General features: G+C 46.8%; 1 protein-coding gene across 1 annotated transcript in view; it reads right to left on the bottom strand.

The window, feature by feature from the left end:
- The window catches only part of HSD3B7 (hydroxy-delta-5-steroid dehydrogenase, 3 beta- and steroid delta-isomerase 7), a 45,137-nt gene extending 30,258 nt beyond the window's left edge, over positions 1 to 14,879 (bottom strand). Inside the window, exon 1 of the mRNA XM_033169502.1 lies at positions 14,737 to 14,879. The gene's annotated coding sequence lies outside the window, so the exon portion shown is untranslated. The remainder of the gene's footprint in view (positions 1 to 14,736) is intronic.
- Positions 14,880 to 15,092: the final 213 nt, after the last annotated feature.

Raw genomic sequence — 15,092 nt, 5'->3', positions numbered from 1 at the left:
CCCTGTCTTGTCCTTGCTCCAGTGGCTGGACTTCTTTTATTTAACTCCGCAGAAACCAGTGGGCTTATCCCTAAGGGCCAGGTGGCTGGGCAGTTCCTCACCTGGGATTTTCCGTTACACTAGTTTGCCGCTATAGCTGGGCCCATGTACATTTTTGTATGTGCTCTAAACATCTTCTGCCTCCAAGCCAAATCTGTGGGGTGGCAGCGGTTGATTTATTTGGGATATGCCGCTCATTATCAAAAGGCCACAGGGCAGTTTACAACATAGTTGAACAGTTAATGCAGCAAGCGATATAATGAACGTAATAACACACGAGAGATTAATAGGCTGCATCTGCCTACTCATGTTCCAGGAAAGTGAGCGGCTTACTTCAGTCGCAGGAGCCCACATAAACCGGTAACCCATCGATCAAACACGTTCTGCCCTTGTTCTAGCTAAACAGGTTTTGCCATGGACCGCTTTGGAGACTCTTAATTGCTTTTCGGATATTTAACTGCCCGTGTTTTGAGCTAAGCTTTGAACATGGGGGGGGGGGCGTCAGCGGTGCAGAACAGAGGTCAACAGCGCTTTCGGGGCCTGTGGGCACATCTGCAACCTGGAGAAAATGCCCTAGGCGCCACAGAAGCACAGCAATGTAATAAGAGCCTGCTGGATCAAGCCAAAGGTCCAGCCCGAGATATTTCAGCACCTGAGGCAAACCGCAAAATGGCTCTCGGTCCTCCTCAGGCCAAGGAAAAAGCGGGCAGCGGCGATTACATCAGGAACAATGAGACAACAAAGATCTACATCAGGAACTCTTGAGGTAGGAATCAAAGACCATTGTGGAGGAAGGAACAGGGCCTGCTCTGAATTATGCCAGGCAGGTGCAGAGGTGGCATTGGGATGGAGGCTGCCAAGGAAGTGGCAGCCACGGGCAATACATTTATCGTGGGCTGATTCTGCTGCCCCTGTGGATCTTGCCACCTGAGGCAGCCGCCTCACCTTGCCTCATGGGTGGGCCGGCCCTGCCTAGTCCAGCATCCTGTTCTCGCCCAGGCCAGCCTGATGCCTGTGAGATCCTTGGCAAGGGGGACCCGAGAGCAACAGCCCCCTCTCCCCACTTGCAATTCCCAGCAGCTGGCACCCAGAGGCATCAGAGGAGGTCGCATGTCGATGCCTGCCTCTTTCCTCATGCCATCCCCTGCTTGGTCAAACATTCTCAGCGCCTCAGTGGGAGAGCCAGAGTTACCAATTAACAGAAAGACAATGGGTGTTCGGGCACCTCGAAAAGGCCAGCCACGTTGCCATAGAGCTTTGAGGCCTTGTCTGTACATTTAGCAGAATGGATTGTGCCACTTCCGAACTCAGGTGCAGATGCCACTAAAAAAGAAAAATGCTGGGAGAGGGTGGGAAATCGTAAAAGAAAAACTAGCAAATATAGGGAATGGTGCTGGAATCCCTCTCAGGAGCTTATAGTTACTTTATTTTATTTTTTCCCACTAGCAGGAAGACTTTCAAAAGCAAATCCACCCCCTGTAGCCTGAATGTTTGCCGCCCTTTCTGCCACCTCAGAAATTGTGACGTCTCTGGTTCCTCAATCTTGGAAGCATTTTGGATGGGTCTCTTTGCCAGCCTTTGCCACCCTGCTGTGTTTCCACTATAAGAGATCACTTTGCACGGAATCACTTTGCACTGAAGTTTTTTAAAAATCATATTTATACAGGGTAACGGATGACTCTATTTCCTTAAACCTAGAATCATAAAATTGTAGGGCTGGATGAAATTTAAGTACAGTATTGATATTTCAAAAGATACTGATGTTCTGGTGAAGTTTTCCACTTCAGTAATGTATAAACTGAATCCTTTCTCACTATCACTCCCAAAACTCCTTAGAAGCCCCCCACCTTCCAGAACCTGCATAAATTGCACCATATGCACTTTAGGATCCCAGAATCTTTTTGGCTACCCTTCCATTTACTAGAATCCTCTGCTGCTGTTAGGGAGTTTCTCAGTTCTTGCCATGACAAATTGACAACAGCTTAGTGACACTTATTTGGCCCAGGTCTCAAATCGTAAACTGTACGTACACCAACACATTGCACTTCAGTCACCAAATAATGATAAATGAAGAAAACAGCGGAATGAAGGATGCATCTGAACAAACAGATTATCTCACACCAGTTGCGTGCAGCTTTGGATCAGAAACTAGGGGCGTTCACACCACTTAGGTCTGCAAACAAGGAAGGGGTGGAGACCCCAGGGGTCACCAGCTGTCGCTTCCAGCCTGACCTTCTCCCTCCCTTTTTAGCTTTAAATTTTGGAAATAATTATAACATTTGAGCACTCCACCCATCATATTCATTGTTATAAAATGGCACTAGGTTTAATTTGTGCTAGAGCAGCATTGTATATTTTAAGAAGGATAAACTACAGTAATGTATTATGTCTATTCCATATATATATATATATATATATATATATATATATATATATATATTACTATCCTCCAATCCCACCCCACACCTAATGGCTATAAACCACTCCAAACATACTAGAAAAAGAATGACTCCTTTGCAGAACACCTGGATTCCCCCCCACCTCTCTCAGTTCCTTCAAATCATGCTCAAAACAAGGGAGACGTGGCCCTCAAACACCAAACCCTCACTTTCCCTGTTAACACACCTCTTCTTCAGTTAAGGAACATTGCAAAAGGAGCAAGGCTAGCAGTCCGAGACTAGTATGGTAAAGGAGATCAGGAATTTGCCAACATCACAACCGTACAACTCTGTGCAAACATCAGGAAGAAGCAGTGGGCCCACTATGGCCACCCAAAAAAGGAGAAGAGGAAACGCATAGCAAAGGCTAAAGGAGAAAGATATCTGCAACATTTCCTATGCTCATTTGTGTGCACAGATGCAGATTACGTTTTTTTTAATTGCTTGCTGGGGAAGTAATCCCGCTTCCACCTAAGTCATAACCGAAGGCCTTTGCATTTATCCATCTGATGCTTTGCCCATCTCTGTGCTGGTCCTTTGCAGTCAGCAAAACAAACAAACAAACAAACATATTCCTGGGAGACTCCAGCAGTTGCATTAATGCTTATTATACCTGTGCTCTGTCCCCACAAGGATACATTCATTAGTCCAGCAGTATGTAATTGCCATAGTCAGGGCTGGATTTAGGTTTCAGAAGAGAAGACTCCCTAGAAAAGAAGACCCTGATGTTGGGAAAGATGGAGGGCACAAGGAGAAGGGGACGACAGAGGACGAGATGGTTGGACAGTGTTCTCGAAGCGACTAGCATGAGTTTGGCCAAACTGCGAGAGGCAGTGAAGGATAGGCATGCTCTGGTCCATGGGGTCACAAAGAGTCGGACACGACTGAATGACTGAACAACAACAAGAAGCTACTGAAGGTAATGGGGCCCTTTATATATCCAGCTGTCCTTTGTCAACAACAAATTGTCGCTGTTTTTTGTGTTGAATATATGCTATATGGTAATTTATGGACCTAATAGGTATCTAAAGCCATTTGTTGCCATTCTCTCCATCAGCCTCCTCACTCTCATCCCCGCTCCAGTAATGCAGTGCTGTGTACACGACTTTGGAAGTAGATCCCATTGAACAGAGATCCTTATTTCCATGTAAATACACACAGGATTGCAGGTTCACATATAAATACTTAAGAGGATTTCCTCCCCTACTTCGCTTGATTATCTTTAAACCTCTTATCTCTTTCTCCAATCCACAATCTGCATGGTCCACATTTGCTCCAGGGCAGACACCTGTCTTTTCGGCTTTCTGCTATCTCTATAAAGCTGTCACTAAGTACAGAAATAAAAATGACAGATAACCCTTCTCTATAGGAAAAAAAAGTCATGACCACAAAGTCATGACCAATCCTCATCTGCTGCTCAAATAGATTCCCTTTTCTTCTCCTTCTGACCTTCCACATGCCGGACATATTTAGAAGTCTATACAGTACTGGAAACGGGAAAAAGAAAACAGGGAACTGTTTCTTTCCTCTAAAAGTTACAGCATTTTCTGAAGGAGCTCAGAAGGGCTCAGAAAGCAAAGATGTTGGTGATGGATTCTTGTGGCATGAAGAAGAAGAAGAAGAAGAAGAAGAAGAAGAAGAAGAAGAAGAAGAAGAAGAAGAAGTTCCCTGCCCATCTGACTGAGTTGTCCCAGCCACTCTGGGTGGCTTCCAACAGATATAAAAACAGAATAAAACATCAAACATTAAAAACTATGCAGCACTCACGTTATTCCTGATAATTCCCAGCAGGGTGCATTTGATTTAAATTGATTTAAATCTCTAGTCAGTAAGACTTGATTTAAATCGTGTGTTTTTTACAGAAAGACTCATTCTTGCTGGTATAATCTTAATATTTACAACCAGATGAAGGTTTCGTTTTTGGAATAATTAATTTTCAGAGTAGTTTTTACAGTTATATATAAAAAATCACTGATTTGGTTATACTATTAGAAATACATACGACAGATAATTATGAAATTATTGTGAGGTTTAATAAGTTAACTGTTTATATTTGGACAACTTTTCTGCTGTACTTTATTGGAAGGAGAAAAATAATCATTTCCTTAATAACAATCAAAACAATTTATTTAACTAAAACAATAACATTATAGCATATGTATCCATGTTTTTTAACTGATGATGTGATTAAACAATTTGTTTTTTAAAAAAGCTTAGACTGAGTTTTAGCACAAATGAAAAACTTAAAACAAATCCTTATTTCCTGATGAGTAGCCTTTGGACTATAATGTAACTAAAATACTATAGAAAACTAATTTTTAGAAAGATTTTTCCTCCAAAATAATTTTATTTTAAATATCCGATTTAAATAATAAAAATCTGATTTAAATAAACAAAGTCTGATTTTTTTTAAAAAAATCCATTTTTTTAATTTAAAAAAATAATTTCTTTTTATCCACCCTGATTCTCAGGTAATCTCAGAAATGCATTGCCACTGCAACTTTGAAACAGAACCATCTAGTTGTAAGAAACCTCAAAGGTCCACTAGTCCAACCTCAATAAATGCAGGCAACCTACTACCATATGTAAACTGCAGAGTTGTACTGCTTTTGCTGTCCCAATTCACTGATCAGTCAATTCAAAACAGACAACATATAAAGATCTCTCAATTGAAAGGTGAACAGATTAGCTTTTATGTTGGTGTATGGAGTGCTAAAAGCAGGGGTGGAGAACCTGTGGCCAGGTGCTGTTGAACTACGATTCCCATCTTCCTTGATTCCTGGCACTGCTGGCTGGGGCTGATGGGAGTTGGAAGTCCAACAACTTCTGGAAGACCAGACCACGGGTGGGTTCTCACTTTCCAACTTCTGCAAACTGCAAATAGCAATATACCGTCAGGGGGAAAAAACAACATTTCCTTGTGGGTGGGTGAGTGAGAGAACAGGGAATACTGCTTCTGAGATTCTGCCTCTGTGTGCACCGCCTTACAGAAAGCAAACGGATGTATCCAAAGTTGTTCGACTCAGAACAGACGCATTGAAATTGAGGCGCATAACTAACACATGCCCATTTATTCCAGTAGGTTACTCGTGAATGGCACTTAGCTGAATACAGCCCAAAGTATGCTCTCCCACCGCCCCTTTAGAATAATTGCTCTGTCCTGTTACGCAAATTCACACGGTATTTTTGAAAACGACTACGACTGATGCAGTTCACTGAGATATATTTAAAGGGGAAAACAATCCCAATTAAATTTCAAAGCATATTGTTGTTCAATAACCTGTCCATTAAAAAAACAACAGGTGGTTTTCAAAGCATGTCTTGGAGAAAACTCATGGACCTTTTCAGAAGCTTATCAGAGAGTACCAGAGAAGTGGCAGATAGGGCCAAAAGTAAAGGGAGACGAAAGTCAACTTACTTTGGCTGGGCTGCGGTACACAGAGCCGTTCAAAGGCAGCAGGAGACTGGAGGCAAAACAATGAAAGGCAGAAAATAGACTTCTAAAAAGAAATACATCACACACACCGGGTGATTCATGGCCTATAATTAGATTGCAGCTTCCAAGAGTTTCAGCAAGGCTATTTGTATTGTGGGCAAACACACCAGCAACACAAGTTTGGCAACGTAACCCCATCAAATCTTGCCTCCGCTTGTTCAAGTCAGGTGTACGAAGCTTGGCTGCGAAAAGGCGTCGCTATTACTTATGCATTCAGCAGACTAAGAACGCTGAGTCAGCTCAATGCCTTTTCTGCTCCAAACAAAATAGGAAATTCTTTCCAGTAGCACCTTAGAGACCAACTGAGTTTGTTCTTGGTATGAGCTTTCGTGTGCATGCACACGAAAGCTCATACCAAGAACAAACTCAGTTGGTCTCTAAGGTGCTACTGGAAAGAATTTCCTATTTTGTTTCGACTATGGCAGACCAACACGGCTACCCACCTGTAACTTTTCTGCTCCAGACAGCAGAAACCCAAGTGTTTCAGCAGCTGGAGACCCCCCAGACCCCCGGTTCCTATAAGCTCTGGATGGGAATTCAGACCAAAGATTCCTAGGAGGAGATGAGGCTTTTGCAGTTTAAAGGAGGAGTAAGGAGAAGATTCATCAGGGTTGCCTGAGCTTGCTTAGAGAGAGGAAGGGTGCTGCCTGGTTCTCTGTGGTTTGGTCCTGGGTCTGAGCTCTGGAGCATATTAAAAATAAAACGCTGTGTGTGCCAGGAGGAGGCAGAGAACGACTTTCAGCATCTTGGCTTGGAGCTGCACCTGCTGAATTTCCAACTGACGCAGGGCAAGGGGGAGAGAGACCTGCAAGGGGAAAGAACGAGATTCTGAACCCAGGTCAAAAATGCTGGCAGTGCAAAGGGCTCAGCCAGCGGCAGGGGTGCCAAGGGTCAAAAGTCCTGCTTAGCAAATAAACAAATGACTTTGCAGGCCACCAATAAAGCAGTCAGCAGAAGAGGAGGAGGAGGCTGCCCTTTCGAGGCTTTTGCTGCAGGTAAAAAGATCAAGGCTGCAAGTTCCTTTATCGCTTTGTTCTGCCTTGAACTGGTGCCACCTCAGTAGGAGGGCGTTCAAGGTTGAAAGAGCTTGGGGAGGACGGTCAGCATGTTTTGTACCAGGGCAGAGGAGGAGGGCAAGCGGCGGAGGAGGCACAGAAGCGACTGTACAATCCCAGCAGGTTGGATGAAAGGGAGAATTCCCAAGCAGATGCTGTTCCTGCCACAGCACACAGTGCTGCAGAAATGAGAAATGCAGGAGGTGCCTCAATCCTTTCAGCAAAGCTTTTAGAAGTTACAGGAAGAAACCACAGTGTTCTTTTCTACCTTGTAATTATTTGTGAGCTGTAGACGCAACCCTTTTGCTGCACGGGGACCTTTCCCAGCCCTGTTTCATAAGGCTGCCTTGCGGGACATCTTTGATAGCCTTTTCGTCTAAGGGGCAAACCCTACACAAATCCAGAGCGGTGTCCCTAAGACAGTTGGGTGGCACCTTGTACATCTCCTTTCTGGCAACTGCTGCAGCCACGCTGAAGCCAGACTTATTGCTCTGCTTTCCTTTGGGCCACATCAACAAGGCCGAGAACGGGGTTTTTGTTACCCGAGGCAGACCTTGGGCAGCCCAGGTCCCCCAAACACACTGCCCAGTGCTACTAATTCAGCAGTTCGACTTGACCCCCAGAGGTGCACTCCATTGTCTCTCGAGATAGACGGATGTCGACAACAGGCGGGCAAATTTTATTCTGTCTGCTGGTAGACAGAGCCAGAGTCAAAAGTGGATGGAACAAAAAAAAAGAAAAGATGGATTTTACCTTTGCAGGGCTGTAGCCTGGAAGTGAGCAGTGTTGCTGGGGGGGGGGCCTGCATGAGGCCTGCAGAGAGCCCCCCAGACCAGATACAGAAGCCTGGAGGTCTCCTCTAGGGCCCCCACAGGCCTCAGGCTCCTCCACCTCTGCTTTACTGTACCGTTATGGAGGGAGGGGAAAGCAAAACCCTTCAGTTCCTCAGCCACCCTAGTTTTGTTTTGTTTTTTTAAAGGAACTTGGGCAACCCCAGCAGACAGCACTGAGCCAAGGGAGGTTCATAGCCTGATCCCACATCAAGGCACCTTCAAAATGCTTTATGCCGCTTTTTAAGTGACGAAGAGCCCTTTTTCCGGATGCAGATGTTCAAAGTGTCAACAAACGAGAGAGAGAGAGAGAGAGAGAGAGAGAGAGAGAGAGAGAGAGAGAGAGAGAGAGAGGTGTCACGCGTCCCCCCCAGCCAACGTTAATCCAGGAAGGCTGCACACTTCCTAGGAACAAAAGGGGGTGGGACGGGAGGCTGATTTAAAACAGAAGCTACATTAGCCAAATTACACCCTTGACGGACTTATCCATGCCGCAGGAAGGATAAACCAGTCATACAACCCGTGAGAAGGAAAGCACAAATGGGGGGGGGCAGGTGTTTATTGTGGGATCAGCACAGCCTCACGTGTGCAGCTTTCCTGTGGCATCTGCGCAAAGTCATCGGCATCCCATATTTTGAGTTCCCAGCCCATCTTTCCACCCCATCAAATGCCAGCTCATCTTTGTCCCCCCATTAAATCCAGATTTACCTCGTTGCTTGGCATGACAGTAAGTCACGTTTCTTGGATGCTAGGCCCAGGTCAGCACATCCTTGCTGAGATGATAAGTGGCTTCCTTCCTGTTATGCAAAAGAGGAGGAACTATCCCCTAAGAGACCAACCTGCTTCAGTTACTAGATTCTTTTAGGGAAGGGATTGGCTGGCAATGTGGTTGCAAAAGAGGCTCTTCTTGCCACCCCCGGGGGGCTTGCAGCAATTTCTGTGACCCTAGAAATATCACACACTTTCCTAGCTGGCCTGGTCCCACTTCCCATAAGGAGCAGGTTGAGTACAGAATCCCTCCCTGCGTGTTAACTGGGTGAGCCACCCTAGGTTCCTTGGAGAAAAAAGCGGGATATTAACACAATGAATGAATGAATGAATGAATGTTGTGTACACAGCCTATGGACAGCCAACGTGGCACCCTCTGTGTGATGTGGGACTACAACTCCCATCAAACCTGACCATTGGTCATGCTGGCTTACGCAGATGGGAGTTGTAGTCCAATAATATCCGGGGGGGGGGGAGGGCACCAGCATTGGCTACCCCAGTCAAGACTAATACAGCTAGTTTACTGAGCGCAGTTCAAAGAGATAAACATCAACGCAGGTGGTGGAGTCTTCCAGGGATCGTTGAAGGAATAGGAGAAAGAAAAGGAGACCAGGATCAGCTCCCTCTCTGTGCTACTAGGGCTAGGCATCTAGCTGGCCGGCTAAGAATTATGATAAGAAGAATAGAAAAGGAAGCGGAAATTGCTGCAGTCTGTATGTTCGTCTGCGGTCAGGAATGGAAATCAGTCAAGTGGATGCAATTGTTTTTAAGTCTATAAATTCCATGTAAGTAATGACTTTTAATAAAACATTGTTTTTGGCATTTCCTTCGCCTGTAAATGAACTTTAAGCTACGTAAGTCACATAAATATTTACATAAGTGGTGATAAATAAGAGACTGTGAGGCAAACTTGTTTTTATCTGATTTCTGCAGTAATCTGAATTTGTAAAAAGGTAAAGGTAAATTAGGTCCAGTCGCAGACGACTCTGGGGTTGCGGCGCTCATCTCGCTCTATAGGCCAAGGGAGCCGGCGTTTGTCCGCAGACAGCTTCCGGGTCATGTGGCCAGCATGACTAAGCCGCTTCTGGCGAACCAGAGCAGCGCACGGAAACGCCTTTTGCCTTCCCGCCGGAGCGGTACCTATTTATCTACTTGCACTTTTGACGTGCTTTCGAACTGCTAGGTGGGCAGGAGCTGGGACCGAGCAACGGGAGCTCACCCCGTCGCGGGGATTCGAACCGCCGACCTTCTGATCGGCAAGCCCTAGGCTCTGTGCTTTAGACAGAGCGCCACCCATGTCCCAATCTAAATTTGTACCAATGCATATAACAAGTCAATTAACAAAATAAAAAAAAAAACAAGAAAAACCAGTTTATACGACTATAGAAACAAGTAAAGCAATTGCACCAGCATTAAGGTCAGGGTGTGAGGAACACTATGCTATTTCTGACTCGAAGCCTACCAGACATCCTTGATGATCCAATAAAAAAACCACCCAAAGATTTACAAGTAGATCCTGATGTACTTTCTGCCAACACCTGCTTTGGACTGCATATGCAATATGAATTTAAAGCACCTTTTCTGCCTCCAATGCGTACTGGGAACTTTAGTTTACCCTTCCCAGAGCTATAATTCCCAGCAGGTTTAAATCACATCCCCTCCCTTTTAAAAAAAATATCCTGGGAACTGATATTTAACCTCTCAGAAAACTACAATTCCCAGCACCCTTAAACTAAAGTTCCCAGGAGTCATGGTGGGGACATGCTTTCGGTGTATGGTCTTGCATGCAGCTTGAGACACAATTCAGTGTCTGTGGCAGCACTGGGCACCAGCTGAAGCTCTCTTAACTCCACAATTCCCACCCTGGGGCCTTGGCAGGAAGGAAACCCACACACAGAAAGCCCTTGTGACCCCCACCAAGCGATAGGAAGAGCAGCTGGCTGAGAAAGCCTCTCTGGATCAAAGAAGAGCGCTCCTTTCCTGAAGAACTGACATGGCAGAAGCAAGCAAAGATGAACTTGAACTGGAAGCAGCAGAGCCCTAAAGGGTTATTGCTGCATTTGCTAGGCTTTAGCCCAAGGAATCAGCAGAAAACGGGGCCAATCTGGGCGAGTTGGCTACTCACTCCGTACAGTTTACATGGAGTAACTGCTAGGGATGGGGAAGAAATTAGATCAAGTTCACATTTAAACTCACACTTTACAAAACAATATGCCAACCAAAACATACGCAGCCTTCATAATTCGCCCTAGTTGCAATGAGGTTCTCCAGCCGAGTAACGTGCGCAAAAGGCAGGTACCAAACGGGTTTAAAAAATAAATAAATGTGTATTTCAGTGAAACCAACACACACAAATGCACGACATTAGGAGAAACGTGCTTTGCAAAAAAATGATTCTATTTGGGAGTAATTCAATGTGTGTATTAGGAGGAATTCAAACCAAAGCGCTGGTCAGCTTTCATGAGGGACCCGTTTCTTCCTGAGGTAGAGAGCTGGGTGTAAGATTGGGAAATTGAGACACAGCGAGAAAACCCAAAACCGACAGAACTGCCCGGCCCTAATAACCACATTTGACCACAAGTGCTGGTTGGGAAGCCAGTAACACCCATGGGAATAAGGGCAGCAATGAAAAGGCGGCTTTTTTAGCCCTGGGCCCTAGTTTCAACATCACACGGAGTTCCCACGCACCTGGTTGCATGCCAAATATTCTTCTTTTTTGCATTTGGGGAGCCTAGGCATGAAATTCAAAGTGAGAGAGGCTGTAGTCCACAAGGGTCAGATTTAAGACAGAGTCTGTAGGCCGAATGCAGGGTCACAGCTGTCCCCCGCAGGAAGAGTGCCTCTGAGCACACACAGAGTCTGCTTTTCCCTTCCAAGGGCATCTTTTCCAGGCAGCTCACAGCTCCAGCAGGGATTCCTGGATCTTTTAACAGTTAAGTGGCAGGGGAAAGATTAAAAAAAAGGCCTAGTTCTCCTCCAAAGGGGAAAACCTTCATCTCTGCTGCTCCAGTTCAAACTGGAGGTGCTGAATGTGTGTGTTAAGGCTGGGAGGGTGATGGTGGTGCTGAGATTTAGAGTCGTCAAGTTGGAAGGGACCACGAGGGTCATCTAGTCCAACCCCCTGCAACGCAGGACTCTTTTGCCCAAAGCGGGGCTCGAACCCACCACCCTGAAATCAAGAGCCTAATCCTCTAATGACTGAGCCAAATCGGCAATAGCCCAATGCTCCTCTACACACCATTCCCTGCACCCAGAAATTTCGCATGCCAGGGAGAAAAGATCCAACCTCAGTGAAAACAAGGCGCGGGTACAAGTCGGCAATTGCTAGAGGGAGTCCGCACACCACCAGCTCTCGATCAGGCCAAGAGTTACCGGTAAGTATGACAGCCTCCTCCAACAACTTCATTTGAGCCAGGTTTTGCGGTAGTCCCAGAACCTGTTTTCAGGGCCACCTGACAATCTCTGAATATGTGAAGCAACAAATGGGCGTCTTCCAAACAGTCCTCCTCTCTCACTTGTTGCTCCTTCATCATCATCATCATCATCATCATATACTGCCTTATACCCGCGGGTTCACAGGATAAAATCCAAATCTAAAACCACAAAATACATCCTCAAATAAAAACAACAACCCAATAACCCCTCCCCGACACATTTTAAAGGGGCATAGGATGTAAATCAGATCAACCAAAGCCCTGGTTAAAACGGAATGTTTTTGCCTGGCGCCTAAAGGTGTGTAATGAAGGCGCCAGGTGAACCTCCCTGGGGAGAGCGTTCCACAGACGGGGAGCCAGTGCAGAAAAGGCCCTGTTCTCGTGTTGCCACCCTCCAGACCTCTCAAAGAGGAGGCACACAAAGAAGGGCCTCAGAAGATGATCTCGTGGTCTGGGTAGGTTCATATGGAAAGAGGCAGTACTTGAGGTATTGCGGTCCTGAACCGTTTAAGGCTTTATAGGTCAAAACCAGCACTTTGGATTGGGCTCGGAAACTAATAGGTAGCTAGTGCGGTCGGACCAGGATCGGTGTAATAAGCTCAAACCGTCTTTCTCCGGTGAGAAACCTGGCTGCTGAATTCTGCACTTGCTGAAGTTTCCTAACCATCTTCAGAGGCAGCCCTACGTATAACAAACACATTGCAAGTACCGGTAATCTTTTAGGATGCATAAATTTGCCATCTTTTCTCTCGTGCTAAAATTCCTGTGCTTCAACAAAACACCCGAAAACCTGCAAAACAGGCAGAAACCCAACAGGTATGGTCTTCCCTCTCACTGCAACTGGGCCACTGTGAAAAAAGGAAGCCCGCTTTCTCCTCCTGGATTCATCCCATTGCTCCAACGCAGGCAACTGTTCACGGAACAGAGCGGCTCCAGCAAGACGAGGCATTTTACTCCAGACTTCACAATATCATCCTGCAGTTCTTTCTCTGGCTTACTGGCTCCAACGGGGCAACCAATAAAAGTGCCGGCCTGAAATTCAAGGAGTGCCTCTCATTCCCTCCAAGGGAATCCTCCCCAAACTAGGAATGGCATTTCCCTCATCCTGCACTGCCAACCATTCCACACACACACACAAAAATCACACAAATGGAAGGGAGTTGCCGTCCCCGAAACATATTTTCCACTTTACAAGCTCAGTAAAATAATAATAATAATAATAATAATAATAATAACCACAGAGAACCCAGGAGTCCTGGCTCTTCCAATACATCATACCTTCTGCCCTTGACAGGAGAACACAGAATTATCTGTCTGCCGTTGCTGCTGTTGAACCACAATTCCCTTTCAGGAGAAACCAGGCACACTGAGCTCCAGCTTCAAAGGGCTCATGGTGCAGAACATGTGAAGGGATGGAACTGATTCGAGCGTTTTTTGTAGAGCGATTCACCTCAAGCCACCAAGTAGTCAGTCACAGAGCTTTCTGGGGCTCACCTGGAGGGCAGCCCACAATACTTCAGTGACCACAATACTTAAAGCCTATTAGCAGCTCCAAACACACCTGAGAGGGAGGCACACGTTTTCCAGCAAGCTCCGCTTTCCAAAAGGGACCCCTTCTTCCAAGTGTCCTTTATATCACCCAGTCAGGATGATTTGGGTTCAGGATGCTGCCTGGGCAGTCATATGCAATGCCGCTTTCAGTGCTCAGTTGCACCTGCAAATGTTTGGAGGCGTCCTGTTGCTTCGCTACCCAGCAGTCTGTATTTTGCAACATCCTGAAGACACCCCATAGCTTTTCGTACCACAAACGCCCAGCTATATATCTCTCATTGTTGCGGGCAGTGCCAGTACAGAGACAGAACAACTAATAATGCAAAACAAATCTACCAACAACGCGATTCACGTCAAGCCGCCAATGAAGCTCTGGTCAGTCACCACCTCTCAGCCTAGCCTCCCTCACAGGGTTGTTGTGGAATTTTTAATTTTTAATTCGACCTTGAGCTCCTGGGAGGTGGGATATAAAGGCACTAGGGAGGGGGCAAAGAAGACACACCTTTTGAGCTTTGCCCTGCCGGGTTTGTCGCACTTAGAGAGTCACAGAGAGCAGGGTGCCAACTCTGCAGAAAGTTCCCGGCGACGTAAGCCTGGTTTGCAGCGAGCACGAAGCGCACATCATGCCCTCCGCAGAGTTATGCCGAGCTGGCGGAATAACAACCTGCGCTGACTTGGCACCTTCCGTGTGATGCGGAGATATCTATCTGCCAGGGGAGCAGTAACGTGTGGAGGAGATACGAAGGGAGGCTACAGGACCCTGGCTAGGGATGAAGGGGACCAACACCACCCCGGCCAAAAATCCTCTCTTTCAAGACTCCCCGAGGAAAAAAAAAAGAGAGAGAAAAAGAAGACTCTAGTTCGGAAGGAGCAGCTCGTAAAAAAAAAGAAAGCCCCGCTCCTACTAGCTATGGCCGCTTAAGAGCGACGGCAAATGCACTCTGCATGTGCTCAGGGGCACCCTCGTCTCCTTTTTCCCACCTGCAGCCGAACTTAGTTCCAACGGGCTCCTTTCCTCTCTCTCCTGCCCTTTGCAAGTTGCGCACAAAGCCTGGACGGCGGTGGGGCGTGGGGGGGGGGTGTTGGGGGAAGGCGCTCCCCACGCTTCTCCCCGGGGGTCCTCACCTGGTGCCAGAGACTCCCCCGCAGCCGCTTCCCGGTCCCTTTCTCTCTCTGCCTTCGGAGCCCCATCGCGGCCGCTGCCTTTGTAGCTGCTGCGCCTCCCGGCTCCCCGCCCCCGGGAAGGCGGCTCCCCGCAGGTCCTAGCAGGGGTTGGATCCCGTCGGCGCCTGCCTGTGGCAGTCCAGAGAGACCCGGGGCTCACTCAGGCTCATTCACTTCCACGGGTCTCCTCGGAGTCGGAGTAGAGAGCTTAGTTGGCAATGCGCTTTCGTTTAAGCGAACGAGAAAGAGCGCTCTTAACGACGTTCAGCGGCGTGTGACTACTTGGCAAAGGCTCCCCCCTCCCGCAAATATATACG

The sequence above is a fragment of the Lacerta agilis genome, chromosome 14 (assembly GCF_009819535.1).
Source record: "Lacerta agilis isolate rLacAgi1 chromosome 14, rLacAgi1.pri, whole genome shotgun sequence".
Taxonomy (NCBI): domain Eukaryota; kingdom Metazoa; phylum Chordata; class Lepidosauria; order Squamata; family Lacertidae; genus Lacerta; species Lacerta agilis.
The sequence above is the reverse complement of the archived record's forward strand: the minus strand, read 5'-3'. Positions and strand labels throughout refer to the sequence as shown.